The sequence below is a fragment of the Gopherus flavomarginatus genome, chromosome 1 (assembly GCF_025201925.1).
Source record: "Gopherus flavomarginatus isolate rGopFla2 chromosome 1, rGopFla2.mat.asm, whole genome shotgun sequence".
Classification (NCBI taxonomy): domain Eukaryota; kingdom Metazoa; phylum Chordata; order Testudines; family Testudinidae; genus Gopherus; species Gopherus flavomarginatus.
The window spans coordinates 339039045-339057826 of NC_066617.1; positions in this window are offsets into that span (position 1 = coordinate 339039045).

Sequence of the window (18782 nt, forward strand, 5' to 3'; positions counted from 1 at the left end):
TGTAGGAGAACACTTCAACCACACTATAGCAGATCTTAAGGTGGCCATCCTGCAGCAAAAAAGCTTCAGGACCAGACTTCAAAGAGAAACTGCTGAGCTTCAGTTCATCTGCAAATTTGACACCATCAGCTTAGGATTAAATAAAGACTGTGAATGGCTTGCCAACTACAAAACCAGTTTCTCCTCCCTTGGTTTTCACACCTCAACTGCTAGAACAGGGCCTCATCCTTCCTGATTGAACTAACCTTATTATCTCTAGCCTTCTTGCATATATATACCTGCCCCTGGAAATTTTCACTACATGCATCTGACGAAGCGGGAATGCACCCACGAAAGCTCATGCTCCAAAACCTGTTAGTCTATAAGGTCCCACAGGATTCTTTGCTGCTTTTACAGATCCAGACTAACACGGCTACCCCTCTGATGATGGAATAGTAGTCATGACTGGAGTACAGGTATTGAAGGCTATGTGCTGTTTAGGAAAGACAGAAATAAAGGCAAAGCTGGTGGAGTAGCATTGTATATCAATGATGAGGTTAACTGTAAAGAAATAAGAAATGATGGAATGGATAAGACAGAGTCTGTCTGGGCAAAAATCACATTGGGAAAGAAAGCTATTAGAGCCTCCCCTGAGATAGTGCTTGGGGTGTGCTACAGACCGCCGGGATCTGATTTGGATATGGATAGAGACCTCTTTAATGTTTTTAATGAAGTAAACACTAATGGGAATTGTATGATCATGGGAGACTTTACCTTCCCAGATATAGACTGGAGGACAAGTGCTGGTAATAATAATAGGGCTCAGTTTTTTCTGGATGTGATAGCTGATGGATTTCTTCATCAAGTAGTTGAAGAACCAACAAGGGGGGATGCCATTTTAGATTTGGTTTTGGTGAGTAGTGAGGACCTCATAGAAGAAATGGTTGTACGGGACAACCTTGGTTCGAGTGATCATGAGCTAATTCAGTTCAAACTAGATGGAAGGATAAACAAAAATAGATCTGGGACTAGGGTTTTTTATTTGAAAAGAGCTAACGTTAAAGAATTAAGGAAATTAGTTAGGGAAGTGGATTGGACTGTAGAACTTGTGGATCTAAAGGCAGAGGAGGCCTGGAATTACTTCAGGTCAAAGTTGCAGAAGCCTGCATCCCAAGAAAGGGGGAAAAATCATAGGCAGGAGTTGTAGACCAAGCTGGATGAGCAAGCATCTCAGAGAGGTGATTAAGAAAAAGCAGAAAGCCTACAAGGAGTGGAAGATGGGCAGGATTAGCAAGGAAAGCTACCTTAGTGAGGTCAGAACATGTAGGGATGAAGTTAGAAAGGCTAAAAGCCATGTAGAGTTGGACTTTGCAAAGGCAATTAAAACCAATAGTAAAAGGTTCTATATCCATATAAATAAGAAGAAAACAAAGAAAGAAGAAGTGGGACCACTAAACACTGAGGATGGAATGGCAGTTAAAGATAATCTAGGCATGGCCCAATATCTAAATAAATACTTTGCCTCGGTCTTTAATAAGGCTAATGAGGAGCTTATGTTAATGGAAGGATGACAAATGGGAATGAGGATATGAAGGTAGATATTACCACATCCGAGGTAGAAGCCAAACCCGAACAGCTTAATGGGACAAAATAGGAGGGCCAAGATAATCTTCATCCAAGAATATTAAAGGAACTGGCACATAAAATTGCAAGCCCATTAGCTAGAATTTTTAATGAATTGGTAAACTCAGGGGTTGTACCGTACGACTGGAGAATTGCGAACATAATTCCTATTTTTAAGAAAGGAAAAAAAAGTGATCCGAGTAGGCCTGTTAGTTTAACATCTATAGTATGTAAGGTCTTGGAAAAAAATTTGAAGGAGAAAGTAGTTAAGGACATTGAGGTCAATGGTAATTGGGACAAAATACAACATGGTTTCACAAATGGTAGATCGTGCCAAACCAACCTGATCTCCTTCTTTGAGAAGGTAACAGATTTTTTAGACAAAGGAAATGCAGTGGATCTAATTTACCTTGATTTCAGTAAGGCATTTGACACAGTTCCACGTGGGGAGTTATTAGTTAAATTGGAAAAGATGGGGATCAATATGAAAATTGAAAGGTGGATAAGGAACTGGTTAAAGGGGAGACTACAACAGATTGTACTGAAGGTGAACTGTCAGGGGAAGGAGGTTACTAGTGGAGTTCCTCAGGGATCGGTTTTGAGACCAATCTTTTTTAACCTTTTTATTACTGACCTTGGCACAAAAAGCAGGAATGTGCTAATAAAGTTTGCGGATGACACAAAGCTGGGAGGTATTGCTAGCACAGAGAAGGACCGGGATATCATACAGGAAGACCTGGATGACCTTGTAAACTGGAGTAATAGTAATAGGGTGAAATTTAATAGTGAAAAGTGCAAGGTCATGCATTTAGGGATTAATAACAAGAATTTTAGTTATAAATTGGGGACGACACATCAGTTGGAAGTAACGGAGAAGGAGAAGGACTTCGGAGTATTGGTTGATCACAAGACGATTATGAGCCACCAATGTGATATGGCTGTTAAAAAAGCTAATGCGGTTTTAGGATGCATCAGGCGAGGTATTTCCAGCAAAGATAAGGAGGTGTTAGAACCATTATATAAGTCACTGGTGAGACCTCATCTGGAATACTGTGTGCAGTTCTGGTCTCCCATGTTTAAGAAAGATGAATTCAAACTGGAACAGGTTCAGAGATGGGCTACTAGGATGATCCGAGGAATGGAAAACCTGTCTTATGAAAGGACACTCAAAGAGCTTGGCTTGTTTAGCCTAACCAAAAGAAGATTGAGGGGGGATATGATGGCTCTTTATAAATATATCAGAGGGATTAATATTAGGAAGGGAGAGGAATTATTTAAGCTTAATACCAATGTGAACACAAGAACAAATGGATATAAACTGGACACTAGGAAGTTTACACTTGAAATTAGACGAAGGTTTCTAACCATTAGAGGAGTAAAGTTCTGGAACAGCCTTCCAAGGGGAGTAGTGGGGGCAAAAGACATATCTGGCTTCAAGACTAAGCTTGATAAGTTTATGGAGGGAATGGTATGATGGGATAGCCTAATTTTGGCAATTAATTTGGCAATTGATCTTTGATTATCAGTAGGTAAGTATGCCCAGTGGTCTGTGATGGGATGTTAGATGGGTTGGGATCTGAGTTACTACAGAGACTTCTTTCCTGGGTGCTGGCCGGTGAGTCTTGCCCACATGCGCAGAGTTTAACTGATTGCCATATTTGGGGTCAGGAAGAAATTTTCCTCCAGGGAAGATTGGCAGAGGCCCTGGAGGTTTCTCGCCTTCCTCTGCAGCATGGGGCACGGGTCACTTGCTGGAGGATTCTCTGCAGCTTGAGGTTTTCAAACAGCAATTTGGGGACTTCAATAACTCAGACATAGGATAGGGGTTTGTTATAGAAGTGAATGGGTGAGATTCTGTGGCCTGCATTGTGCAGGAGGTCAGACTAGATGATCACAATGGTCCCTTCTGACCTTAAAGTCTATGAGTCAATTATTGTGCAGTTTATGCAGAACCAGAAGCTAAAAAACCAGGTGAGGAGACGACAGCAGAGCGGAGACGAGAGTGATGAGAACATGGACACAGACGTCTCTCAAAGCGCGGACCCCGGCAATGTGGCCATCATGGTGTTAATGGGGCATGTTTATGCGGTGGAACACCGATTCTGGGCCTGGGAAACAAGCACAGACTAGTGGGATAGCATTGTGCTGCAGGTCTGGGATGATTCCCAGTGGCTCTGAAACTTTCGCATGCATAAGGGCACTTTCATAGAACTTTGTGACTTGTTTTCCCCTGCCCTGAACCACAAGAATACCAAAATGAGAGCAGCCCTCACAGTTAAGAAGTGAGTGGCGATAGCCCTGTGGAAGCTTGCAAGGCCAGACAACTACCAGTCAGTTGGGAATCAATTTGGAGTGAGCAAATCTACTGTGGGAGTTACTGTCATGCAAGTAGCCAACGCAATCACTGAGCTGCTGCTATCAAAGGTAGTGACTCTGGGAAATGTGCAGGCCATAGTAGATGGCTTTGCTGCAATGGGATTCCCTAACTGTAGTTTGATTCTGGGACTGCATGGTAACCTGTAGTGATAGACAGAACCCATATCCCTATCTTGGGACCGGACCACCAAGGCAGCCAGTACATAAACCACAAGGGTTACTTTTCAATGGTGCTACCATTACTGGTGGATCACAAGGGACGTTTCACCAACATCAACATGGGATGGCCCGGAAAGGTTCATGACACTCTCGTCTTCAGGAACTCTCGTCTGTTTAAATGGCTGCAGGAAGGGATTTACTTCCCAGACCAGAAAATAACTGGTTGGGGATGTTGAAATGCCTATAGTTATCCTTGGGGACCCAGCCTACCCCTTAATGGCCCTGGCTCATGAAGCCATACAAAGGCACCCTGGACAGTAGTAAGCAGCTGTTCTACTATAGGCTGAGCAAGTGCAGAATGATGGTAGAGTGTGCATTAAAGGGTCACTGGCACAGTTTACTGACTCGTTCAGACCTCAGTGAAACCAGTATCCCCATTGTTATTGCTGCTTGCTGTGTGCTCTACAATCTCTGAGTGAGTAAGGGGGAGATGTTTATGGCAGGGTGGAAGGTTGAGGCAAATTGCCTGGCAGCTGATTACGCGCAGCCAGACACTGGGTCAATTAGAAGAGCACAGCAGGGTGTGCTGCACATCAGAGAAGTTTTGAAAACCAGTTTCATGACTGGCCAGGGTACCGTGTGACAGTTCTATTTGTTTCTCCTTGATAAAAACCCGCCCCCTTGGTTGACTCTAATTCCCTGTAAGACAATTGCTTTCCCCCCTTCAATCACAGCTTGGAAATAAAGTGACTATCATTTAAAAACCATGTATTCTTTATTAATTGATTACAAAAATAGGGAGATAACTCACAAGGTAGCCCAGGTGGGGTGTGGGAGGAGAGGAGGAGGGAAGGAAAAGGCCACTTCAATACTTGTTGAATGACAGCCTTCTGTCCACTGGGGTGGAGTGGTTGGGTACCCGGAGCCTCCCCCCCATCGCATGCTTGGGCATCGGGGTGAGGAGGTGGCTATGGAACCTGGGGAGGAGGGAGGGCGGTTAAACAGGGGCTGCAGAGGCAGTCTCTCCAGCTGACATTCCTGAACCTCTACCACATGCTGGATCATGTCCATTTGTTCCTGCAGTAGCCCCAACATTGCGTCCTGCCTCCTCTGATCTTCCTGCCACCACTTATCCTCACGTTCACTGGCCACTTTCCTGTTCTGTGCCACACTTTCTGCTGAGCTCTCTCAGTGCAGGACGCCTGCATGAGCTCAGAGAACATTTCATTGCGCGTGTGTTTTTTTCACAGCCTTATTTGAGGCTTTGGGATGGAGGAGGGAGGCTTGAAACATTTGCAGCTGTGGGAGGAAAGAAAGGGAGAGAAGTATTTTAAATGATACATTTAACAGAAAAATGGGTATATTTTTTCATGGTGAACAACGCTATTCATGTATCAGAGGGTAGCCGTGTTAGTCTGGATCTGTAAAAGCAGCAAAGAATCCTGTGGCACCTTATAGACTAACAGACGTTTTGGAGCATGAGCTTTCGTGGGTGAATACCCACTTCCTCAGATGCATGTAATGGAAATATCCAGGGGCAGGTATATATATGTGTGCTAGGAAGCAAGCTAGAGATAACGAGGTCAGTTCAATCAGGGAGGATGAGGCCCTGTTCTAGCAGTTGAGGTGTGAAAACCAAGAGAGGAGAAACTGGTTCTGTAATTGGCAAGCCATTCACAGTCTTTGTTCAATCCTGAGCTGATGGTGTCAAATTTGCAGATGAACTGAAGCTCAGCAGTTTCTCTTTGAAGTCTGGTCCTGAAGTTTTTTTGCTGCAGGATGGCCACCTTAAGGTCTGCTATAGTGTGGCCAGGGAGATTGAAGTGCTCTCCAGGGGCAGGTATATATATGTGTGCTAGGAAGCAAGCTAGAGATAACGAGGTCAGTTCAATCAGGGAGGATGAGGCCCTGTTCTAGCAGTTGAGGTGTGAAAACCAAGAGAGGAGCCTCCCCCCCATCGCATGCTTCATCAACCTCATGAAGAAACTTGCACAAATACAGACAGATATCATCTTCCTTTCCAAATGCAAACGGATGGACATCATACCAAAAGGACTAAAGGTAAAAAATCCACTGCTATCTACATACTACACAGACCACAGTGAGAGATTATGTCATACTCTATCAAAAAAACTGAGGAACCACCTGATCAGCATCCTATACAGCAAACAGGAAAACATCAAAAAAGAGCTCTCCAACCTGGAGACTCTCATTAATAACCAAACTTCTATACAAACGGACTTCACTAGAATAAGACAGGAGATCTACACTACTCACTTCACCTCTCTTCAAAGGAAAAAAGGACTGTAAGCTGTCTAAACTCCTACCTGCCACATGGGGCCACAACAGTGGTACCCCTAACCCACCCAGCAATATCGTCAATCTATCCAACTACACACTCAGCCCAGAAGAAAAGTCTGTCCTATCTCGGGGACTCTCTTTCTGCCCTGCCACCCCCACCAACATGATACAGTTCTGTGGCGATCTGGAAGCCTACTTTCGCCGTCTCCGACTCAAAGAATACTTCCAGGACAACACTGAACAGTGCACTGATACACGGGTGCCCTCCCACCAACAGCACAAGAAAAAGAACTCCACATGGACTCCTCCTGAGGGTCGAAATGACAGCCTGGACCTCTACATTGAATGCTTCCGCCGGCGTGCACAGGCAGAAATCGTGGAACAACAACATCGCTTGCCTCACAACCTAAGTCGTGCAGAACGCAATGCCATCCACAGCCTCAGAAACCACCCTGACATTATCATCAAAGAGGCTGATAAAGGAGGTGCCGTTGTCATCATGAACAGGTCTGACTATCAAAAGGAGGCAGCCAGACAACTCTCCAATACCAAATTCTACAGGCCACTTCCCTCAGATCCCACTGAGGAATACACTAAGAAACTACAGCATCTACTCAGGACACTCCCTACACTAACACCAGAAGAAATCAACATACCCCTAGAGCCCCGACCAGGGTTATTCTATCTACTACCCAAGATCCACAAACCCGGAAATCCTGGACGCCCCATCATCTCGGGCATTGGCACTCTCACTGAAGGACTGTCTGGATATATGGACTCTCTACTCAGACCCTATGCCACCAGCACTCCCAGCTATCTCCGCGACACCACTGATTTCCTGAGGAAACTACAATGCATTGGTGACCTCCCAGAAAACACCATCCTAGCCACCATGGATGTAGAGGCTCTCTACACAAACATCCCACACACAGATGGAATACAAGCTGTCAGGAACACTATCCCTGATGATGCCACAGCACAACTGGCTGCTGAACTCTGTGCCTTTATACTTACACACAACTATTTCAAATTTGATGACAATATATATCTCCAGATCAGTGGCACTGCTATGGGCACCCGCATGGCCCCACAATATGCCAATATCTTCATGGCCGACCTGGAACAACGCTTCCTCAGCTCTCGTCCACTCACACCCCTTCTCTATCTACGTTACATTGATGACATCTTCATCATCTGGACCCATGGGAAGGAGACTCTGGAAAAATTCCACCATGATTTCAACAGCTTCCACCCCACCATCAACCTCAGCCTGGACCAATCTACACGGGAGGTCCACTTTCTTGACACCACGGTGCAAATAAGTGATGGTCACATTAACACCACCCTATATCGAAAACCCACCGACCGCTATGCCTACCTTCATGCCTCCAGCTTCCATCCCGGGCACATCACACGATCCATTGTCTACAGCCAAGCACTGAGGTACAACCGCATCTGCTCTGACCCCTCAGACAGAGACCAACACCTACAAAATCTCCACCAAGCATTCTCAAAACTACAATACCCGCAAGAGGAAATAAGGAAACAGATCAACAGAGCCAGACGTGTACCCAGAAGCCTCCTACTGCAAGACAAACCCAAGAGAGAAACCAACAGGACTCCACTGGCCATCACATACAGCCCCCAGCTAAAACCCCTCCAACGCATCATCAAGGATCTACAACCCATCCTGGACAATGATCCCACACTTTCACAGGCCTTGGGTGGCAGGCCAATCCTTGCCCACAGACAACCTGCCAACCTGAAACATATTCTCACCAGTGACTGCACACCACACCATAATAACTCTAGCTCAGGAACCAATCCATGCAACAAACCTCGATGCCAACTCTGCCCACATATCTACACCAGCAACACCATCACAGGACCTAACCAGATCAGCCACACCATCACTGGTTCATTCACCTGCACATCCACCAATGTAATATACGCCATCATATGCCAGCAATGCCCCTCTGCTATGTACATCGGACAAACTGGACAGTCTCTACGGAAAAGGATAAATGGACACAAATCAGACATTAGGAATGGCAATATACAAAAACCTGTAGGAGAGCACTTCAATCTCCCTGGCCACACTATAGCAGACCTTAAGGTGGCCATCCTGCAGCAAAAAAACTTCAGGACCAGACTTCAAAGAGAAACTGCTGAGCTTCAGTTCATCTGCAAATTTGACACCATCAGCTCAGGATTGAACAAAGACTGTGAATGGCTTGCCAATTACAGAACCAGTTTCTCCTCTCTTGGTTTTCACACCTCAACTGCTAGAACAGGGCCTCATCCTCCCTGATTGAACTGACCTCGTTATCTCTAGCTTGCTTCCTAGCACACATATATATACCTGCCCCTGGATATTTCCATTACATGCATCTGAGGAAGTGGGTATTCACCCACGAAAGCTCATGCTCCAAAACGTCTGTTAGTCTTTAACGCTATTCATATTACACAGCACATGTGATTTCGGTAGAAGGTCATTTTTTGCATCTTATGCTGAGTGACTGTGGCTTTGGTGTTAGAGATCAAACACGCTTGGCAACAGAATTCAGCTTGCAGGTGGCAATGGTAAGCCATAATCTTTCAGCTTCTGCAACCTTCATAACAGCAGCACTCTCCTTTGCCATACCAAGCAAAGCCTGTTGAGTTGTCCATTTAGGGCTGCGGTTTTCGTGTTAACATGCAGCAGCAGAAAACAAACTAACCCTTACCCCCCCTCCTTTTCTCTGCGATGATCGCTTTAACCCTTCCTCAACCGCGTGGCTGGTATCAGGGAAGATCCCTGTTAGCCAAACGCGAACAGCTCAGCGCCAATGCCTCCCTCCCTCCCCACCACCACCGCTTGGCTAACTGCAGGGAGGATTTCTTTTCAGCCACAGTCAAACAGCCCAGTAGGAACGGCCACCTATGAATGTCCCCTTAATTAAATTTCCGATTTCAGCCAGGTTACCATGAATGATATCGCTCTCCTGAGGAGATAAAGATTGGATGTTGCTTGAATGCCAGCAAACACTGGGACTATACGCTGCCAGATTTTGTCATGCAATGATATCAGATTACTTGCTACTAGCATGGCGTGGTAAATTGTCCTACCATGGAGGACAGAAGAAGGCTGCTCTCCCCAGAAACCTTCTGCAAAGGCTTTTGGAGTACCTCCAGGAGAGCTTCATGGACTTGGAGGATTTCCTCTCCATCCCCAGACACGTTAACAGACTTTTCCAGTAGCTGTACTGACCACAACTGCATCCCAAGTCCTCAGGGCAAATTAATCATTAAAAAACACTTGCTTTTAAACCATGTATTATATTTACAAAGGTACGCTGACCAGAGTTCCCTTCTATGGCTTCGTGGTCTGAGATTCCGCCTTGGGAGGGTTGGGAGGGTATTTCAGTCAGGGTGAGAAAAAGATCCTGGCTATTGGGGAGAACAGTGTGCTGTGTGCTCTCCTCAACCTCGTCCTCCTCATCATCATCATTTTCCCCATCCACAAAGCCCTCAGGCATGGCAACTGAGAGTACCCCATCATCGCAGTCCACGGTCAGGGGTGGGGTAGTGGTGGCACTCCCCCACTATAATTGCGTGCAGCTCAGCATAGAAGCAGCGTGTCTGCAGTTCTGTCCCAGAGAGTCTGTTTGATTCTTTGGCTCTCTGGTACGCTTGTCTCAGCTCTTTATGTTTCACGCAGCACTGTGTTGAGCCCCTGTTGTGGCCTCTGTCCATCATGGCCTTGGAGATTTTTTCAAATGTTTTGGCATTTCGTCTTTTGGAACGGAGTTCTGATAGCACGGATTCGTCTCCTCATACAGCGATCAGATCCAGTATCTCCCTATGGTCCTTGCTGGAGCTCTTTTTTGATTCTGGGACTGCATGGTCACCTGTGCTGATCAGCTCTGCATGGTCACCTATGCTGATCAGCTCTCCACGCTGGGCAAACAGGAAATGAAATTCAAAAGTTTGCGGGGCTTTTCCTGACTACCTCACCAGTGCATCTGAGTTCAGATTGCTGTCCAGAGTGGTCACAATGGTGCACTGTGGGATAGCTCCCAGAGGCCAATACTATCGAATTGCGTCCACACTAACCCTAATTTGAACTGGCAATGTCAATTTCAACACTAATCCCCTTGTTGGGGAGGAGTACAGAAATCGATTTTAAGAGCCCTTTATGTCAACTAAAAATGGCTTCGTTGTGTGGATGGGCGCTGGGTTAATTAGATTTAATGCTGCTAAATTCCACCTAAACTTGTAGTGTACACCAGGCCAAAGGGAGAGCGGTAAAGTCAAATGATTGACAAGTAAAAGCCTGGGAAGAAGGAAGTGAAACGCCTGCCCTCAGGAGCTCTGTCAGAGGGGAGAAGCTATTCTGGAGGAATTTGGAGCCAGGCACTGAAAAGGAAGGATTTGCTGTGTGGGTAGCCAGTGAATCCCTGGCCTGCATGCAGGGTTCCCCCTAAGAACTGGCCTCAGGTACATGGAAGTAAAATCCCTCAGCTTGCTCCTTTCTTTCCCTCTTCAAGGTAACTTCCCAGGCTATAGAATTTGGTTAGGAAAATTCCTCACCCCTTCAGGCTGGATTAGCCTGCTGAACTAGCTTTCAGCTCCCTTGATGAAATTAGTTACCAAGTGACAATTACTGCTCTTGCTGCTAGCTCAGGGCTGCCCACCTGCTGCGACTGTATCCGAGCTCTAGTGTAGAAAATGGAAGTTTTAGGGTTATTATAATTTTCTCCTTGAGCCCTGCATCCCATTGTGGTGATGGGAAATCTTGGGAACAGAAGCAGCCTGATGCCTGCATGAAGAGCATGCCTGCCAGCAGGGTTCATCAGCCCCTCTGCAGTTGCTGAGGTGTCCAGATTCAGCTCTGAACCTGAGGATCGTTCACAGAGTGTGAGAGCACCATTTTTTAATTAGCTAGTCAGGGACATTGTTTGGGAGCCCCCCTACTCCCTGAGCTGTGTCAGGAGATAAGTGTTTGGGGATTTTATTACCTGCTGCCTATTAAATCTGTGAAGGGACTTAGCATCTTATCCCACTTGTGAGTTTTGTGGGCTGTCCTGAACCCAGCCAGCCAAGTTGCTTTGCTGCTCCAGAAGATATCATTGTCAAGGTCATCAAGGGCTTCTGTGAAGAATGGAAACCAATGGGACACTACATTTTACCCTTGCTCTATCAGGTCTGGGGGAATTCATGGGCATTATCAGTGTGGGCACAGTGACTCTAAGAGTGGTGTTTTACCTGTTATGTTATATTTACTTCCTGTTTAATATAGTAACTGTGTTGAATATATTGTATGTGCTTGTGTTATTTCTTGGGAGTCTCCACTTTACCTGCAAATAAATGGGGGTTACCCTGTGGTTAGAATTTTTCTTCCAAGCTGCCCTGGTGACCCTGCCAGAAAGAAGTGAGGGGGCTGGCGGCCCCACCAAATACATTCATATGGGAAGAAAATTAGGAAGTTACACCCTGCTGAGCTGGATGTGGGATCCAGATGAACCCAGGCCTGTCCATCAAAACCCATAAAGCGATTGGCATTAAAGGAGATAACCAGGTGGATGAGGTGCTGTATTTCTATTATAAAAGGCTGAAAACATGATTATAGTGTGTACATGCTCATCTGCTCCTCCTGCTTATTCCTCAGGGGACTGTGATTTCACAAGAGGAGATGAACTAGTGAGACACAGAGATCCTTCTTTCTTGCCAATGTCCTTTTCAACAATAAGGGTCAAACTGCAGGCAGTGGTGCTGTCTCTGCCTCACAAGGACTTTGGGGAGGGACAGTGCCTCTGGGATCCTGACAGTCCTTGGTGAGGCCAGCATTGTGGGAGTAGCCACTGCTCTCTTCATACTGGAGAGAGAAAGATGGAAACAGACTGGACATAAAGGGATGCAAGAAGACAGGAAGGAGAGAGGGCCCCGGAGGAAGAGTATATCCTGGGACACACGGTGTTCCAGATGCTAAGCCCCAGTGGCAATAAAGGTCAGTCTTTCTACCACACCCTTATGTGTCACACTCTTCTTGTTAGTGCTGTCAGTTCCCCTACGCTACCTGCAAAAGAGTAAAACTAGACACAAAAGACCAGTGTCTGCCCTGATTTACACCCACTGAAATAAGTGGGGATGCCAGTTGTCAGAATGGGTGGGGTCACCCTTAGGATATCTGATTCCTCCTGCTGCTGGGTGTTTTCCCATATCAGTCCCTACCTTCGCAGAAGATGACTTCCTTGCACCCAGCTGAGTGTTCCTGGAACTTGGGTCTTCTCCAAATGGGCTCTGCGATAAACACCAGCATGCATAGATGTATTCCAGTTAATGAAGGAAAATCCCTCCTAGACAGATGATAGTCAGGGAAACTCTTGTAACGTTCATTTTGTGCTTTCCAACTTGAATGCACCAAGGTTAAATGCAGCTTCTCCCTTTGAAGAACAGCTCCCAGTGAAGATATCCCATTGACAAAGCAATAAACTCTCTGAAAAATGACAGGTATGGGTTGAAACTGCTAAAGTTAGAATTAACTCCCTCTCCATTGCTGCATGTAGCTGCTCAGGGCTCTGTTTGTTCTTCCTTTCTCACACACAACTGAATTCTTATGACACTAAGAACAGAAAGTTACTGCTACAGTTGCTAATAGGCTAGCAGTTCCAGTATCTGAGGCGGGGTTCCTGTGTTATCTTTCAGGGAGGTGTAAACCCTAGTAGAGATAGCTTGGCTAGATCCTCCTTGTTTCCAGTTACTTTTATAGCCCCCCTGATTCTTCTTAGCAACAGAGACTGAAGACCTATAGGAACAGCTGGAAACGGGTAAGAGACCCAGCACTATGTGATCATTCAGCTCCCTGTGGGCTATGGACCACAATTTGGGAATCTCTGCTCTAGGCAGCACCTGCAGCTGAGAAATGATTCAGGAAGTGAAGGAAAGGCAATGAACTGTTTTGTTTCTAAAAAGAGCTACATCGCAACTAACTGTAAGCATTGCTCCAAGATTCATCTGCCTATGCAATAGAGCTGGTCAGAAAATTCCTCTTGAAACAAAATTTTGATGCAAAGATGGAAACATTTAATATAATTTTTTTCACTTTTTTCTCCCATTTTCTGACTAGCCCTGCTCAAGTCATTATAAGGCTCTATGTCATAGTACCATCTAGTGGCATCCAATAATATTACGTTCCTCATCACAAAAGCTCTTAATATCTTGTGGAAATGGTTGGCAGCCTCAGCAGAGACGTAATGTATGGAATGGACGTGGAGAGTGAAATAATCTCTTACCTTAGAGGTGGTCTCGCTATGTCAGAGCTTAAACATGTTGATGGGGTAGTGTGCAGGGAGCTCTGCTGCCACTGACTGATGTGCCTGAGGTAATTTGTTTGGCAGAGCTGTCTATCTAGAACATGTCACAAGCACTATATTGTAGGTTGCCTTTTCTGAAGAAGTGTGAAATTGATGAGAAAATTCTTAAATGCTGCTGTCCACAAGAAATGGAGAAAAGTAGTGAACCTAACAATGTTCTTAATATTTTTCACTAGACTCCAGCTTTTGACTTTTCCCTGAAATATGGCGAGCAAGTGACTCTTCTGATCAGCTTTTACTTAGAAGCTGATCCCAAAAATATGAGATGCCAGGAGTGGACTTCACTTTATGCATAATTGGTTATTGCTATTTGGATAAATTCCTAGATGGGACCATCAAACTGTAATTATCCCACCACAATGTTTTTGCACTATAACTGAATCTTACAGATTCTCAGTTAACTTATGTCTTCTTCGGAGACCGAGCAATGGCAATGTTTTTGACTACAAGAATGTAATAGCCAATTATACATGTTTTAATATTACTTAATTGTCAACATTTGTTGCAGTAAATGGTCTCTAGGCGTCTGTTTTACACATAAAAGCCATTTTAGAACCAAGCTGCACAAAGATCCTGAGCATGTGCTATAGAGATTTTTAAAACATTGTAACTTGGCCAAATCAAAACAATTTTTCAACAGGACAATGAAAGGTACATCTGTGACCGAAGGATACTCTCTCAGCCAAATTGCACCAAATTCTTGAGACTCTGGTGCTGTTCAGAAAAGAGGAACAATGATTTTTATTCTTTGACCTTCCAAATCAACTTAGTGATTATAAAGAAATATAAGTCTTTGTGTTTTCTGGGCTTTATACACAGGCAACGCAAACAACGTTCTGTTCTATGGTCCTCACTCAGACATCTTAAGTAGGGGTGTAGAAGGGTGGGACCGGGGCTCAACCCTCCCTGAGGGCGGAGGGGAGCCACACCAGCTCACCAGACTCTGTTGGCCCGGGGCCCGCCCCTTGCTTCAGGGCTGTGCGGCGCCACCCAGTCACTTGGGGGCTCAGACCCCTTGTTGCAGGGCTGAGCAAACAAACACAGTTAAGAGGCGGCTCAGGCCCTCTGCTGCAGGGCGGAGCAAACAAACACAGTTAATAGGTGGCTCGGGCCCTCTTTTGCAGGGCTGAGCAAACAAACACAGTTAATAGGCGGCTCAGGGCTCAGGCCCTTCAGGAGGGGCTGAGCAAACAAACACCAGGAATGGCCTCCCCAGGCTAGGGAGGAGGGGGAGTCTGCCACCCTTGGAGGGGTGGCAGGGGGAACGCAGGCCCTCCCACTCCACTGCGTTCTAGCCCGGGGCCCTAGCAAAGGTTAACACCACTGACGGTCGGTGGGGGATCCTGACCGAAACACACTGACATCGGCTCAGGTGAGTCAGCAGCCTGACTGGAGTTGGCTGCCCCCAGGCCACTTCCAACCTCCCCCTCACTGGGTACCTGCCATCTGTCGGCGTCGTCCAGTGGGTCCCAGACCATGGGTTCCTCCAGGTACCAGGCGTCGGGAGGTCCAGTCCACTCCTCTGGATACTGGGCGTTGGGAAGTCCCGGCCCCTCCTCGGGGTACCAGGCGTGGGGAAGCTCAGACAGCTCCTCTAAAGGCCGGGCGTTGGGACGCTCAGGCAGCTCCTCTGGGTACCGAGCGCGAGGTAGGTAAGGCCAGCACTCCTCTGGGTACTGAGCATGGGGTAGGTCAGGCCAGCACTCCTCTGGGTACTGAGCACGGGGTAGGTCAGGCCAGCACTCCTCTGGGTACCGAGCACGGGGTAGGCTGGGCCCGGCGGGAGCTCGGGCAGCAGCGTCTGTTTTCTCCGGCAGCCTCCTCCCAACTGAGCGCTGGGGTCGGGCTTTTATACTTCCTGTCCCGCTCCTTGACCGCCAGGGGGCGGGGACAGGTGGCGGTGGCGCTGTACTTCCTGTCCCGCCCCTTGACTTCCGGGGGGCAGGGACAGGAGGCGGTGGCTCTGCCTGCTGCTGCGCCTGTTCTGGCTTGTTCCTCTCAGGCACGGCAGGGAGTGAGGCCTCCTCGCTACAAGCGGGCACATGGATTAGCCATTAAGATTCATAGAATCATAGATTCATAGACTCTAGGACTGGAAGGGACCTCGAGAGGTCATCCAGTCCAGTTCCCTGCCCTCATGGCAGGACCAAATACTGTCTAGACCATCCCTGATAGACATTTATCTAATTTACTCTTAAATATCTCCAGAGATGGAGATTCTACAGCCTCACTAGGCAATTTATTCCAGTGTTTAACTACCCTGACAGTTAGGAACTTTTTCCTAACGTCCAACCTAAATCTCCCTTGCTGCAGTTTAAGCCCATTGCTTCTTGTTCTATCATTAGAGGCTAAGGTGAACAAGTTTTCTCCCTCCTCCTGATGACACCCTTTCTCCCTCCTCTTGAAAACTGCTATCATGTCCCCTCTCAGTCTTCTCTTTTCCAAACTAAACAAACCCAGTTCTTTCAGCCTTCCTTCATAGGTCATGTTCTCAAGACCTTTAATCATTCTTGTTGCTCTTCTCTGGACCCTCTCCAACTTCTCCACATCTTTCTTGAAATGCGGTGCCCAGAACTGGACACAATACTCAAGTTGAGGTCTAACCAGCGCAGAGTAGAGCGGAAGAATGACTTCTTGTATCTTGTTTACAACACACCTGTTAATGCATCCCAGAATCACGTTTGCTTTTTTTGCAACAGTATCACACTGTTGACTCATATTTAGCTTGTGGCCCACTATGACTCCTAGATCTCTTTCTGCCATACTCCTTCCTAGACAGTCTCTTCCCATTTTGTATGTGTGAAACTGATTGTTCCTTCCTAAGTGGAGCACTTTGCATTTGTCTTTATTGAACTTCATCTGGTTTACCTCAGACCATTTCTCCAATTTGTCCAGAACATTTTGAATTTTGACCCTGTCCTCCAAAGCAGTTGCAATCCCTCCCAGTTTGGTATCGTCTGCCAACTTAATAAGCGTACTTTCTATGCCAACATCTAAGTCGTTGATGAAGATATTGAACAGAGCCAGTCCCAAAACAGACCCCTGCGGAACCCCACTTGTTATATCTTTGCAGCAGGATTGGGAGCCATTAATAACTACTCTCTGAGTACGGTTATCCAGCCAGTTATGCACCCACCTTATAGTAGCCCCATCTAAATTGTATTTGCCTAGTTTATCGATAAGAATATCATGCGAGACCGTATCAAATGCCTTACTAAAGTCTAGATATACCACATCCACCGCTTCTCCCTTATCCACAAGACTTGTTATCCTATCAAAGAAAGCTGTCAGATTGGTTTGACAGGATTTGTTCTTTACAAATCCATGTGGCTATTCCCTATCACCTTACCACCTTCCAAGTGTTTGCAGATGATTTCTTTAATTACTTGCTCCATTATCTTCCCTGGCACAGAAGTTAAACTAACTGGTCTGTAGTTTCCTGGGTTGTTTTTATTTCCCTTTTTATAGATGGGCACTATATTTGCCATTTTCCAGTCTTCTGGAATCTCTCCCGTCTCCCATGACTTTCCAAAGATAATAGCTAGAGGCTCAGATACCTCGTCTATCAACTCATTGAGTATTCTAGGATGCATTTCATCAGGCCCTGGTGACTTTCAGGCATCTAACTTTTCTAAGTGATTTTTAACTTGCTCTTTTTTTATTTTATCTTCTAAACCTACTCCCTTCCCATAAGCATTCACTATGTTAGACATTCCTTCAGACTTCTCAGTGAAGACCGAAACAAAGAAGTCATTAAGCATCTCTGCCATTTCCAAGTTTCCTGTTACTGTTTCTCCCTCCTCACTGAGCAGTGGGCCTACCCTGTCCTTGGTCTTCCTCTTGCTTCTAATGTATTGCTAAAAAGTCTTCTTGTTTCCCTTTATTCCCATAGCTAGTTTGAGCTCATTTTGTGCCTTTGCCTCTCTAATCTTGCCCCTGCATCACTGTGTTGTTTGCCTATATTCATCCTTTGTAATCTGACCTAGTTTCCATTTTTTATATGACTCCTTTTTATTCTGTAGGCCATGCAAGATTTCATGGTTAAGCCAAGGTGGTCTTTTGCCACATTTTCTATCTTTTCTACCTATCGGAATAGCTTGCTTTTAGACCCTTAATAGCGTCCCTTTGAAAAACTGCCAACTCCTCAGTTGTTTTTCCCCTCAGTCTTGATTCCCATGGGACCTTACCTATCAGCTCTCTGAGCTTACCAAAATCCGCCTTCCTGAAATCCATTGTCTCTATTTTGCTGTACTCCCTTCTACCCTTCCTTAGAATTGCAAACTCTATGATTTCATGATCACTTTCACCCAAGCTTCCTTCTACTTTCAAATTCTCAACGAGTTCCTCCCTATTTGTTAAAATCGAGTCTAGAACAGCTTCCCCCCTAGTAGCTTTCTCAACCTTCTGAAATAAAAGTTGTCTGCAATGCAGACCAGGAACTTATTGGATAGTCTGTGCCCCGCAGTGTTATTTTCCCAACATATATCTGGATAGTTGAAGTCCCCCATCACCACCAAATCTTGGGCTTTGGATGATTTTGTTAGTTGTATAAAAAAAGCCTCATCCACCTCTTCCACCTGGTTAGGTGGCCTGTAGTAGACTCCTAGCACGATATCACCCTTGTTTTTTACCCCTTTTATTCTAACCCAGAGACTCTCAACACTTCTGTCTCCTATGTCCATCTCCACCTCAGTCCAAGTGTGTACATTTTTAATATATAAGACAATACCTCCTCCCTTTTTCCCCTGTCTATCCTTCCTGAGGAAACTATACCCATCCACACCAACATTCCAATTGTGTATTATCACACCAAGTTTCAGTGATGCCAACCATGTCATAGTTGTGCTTATTTATTAGCACTTCCAGTTCTTCCTGCTTATTAACCATACTTCTTGCATTTGTATATAGGCATCTAAGATACTGGTTTGATCTTGCCTCCCAGTTTTGCCCTGACCCTCCTTTCTTTCTGCCATTATAGCCCATGCTCCC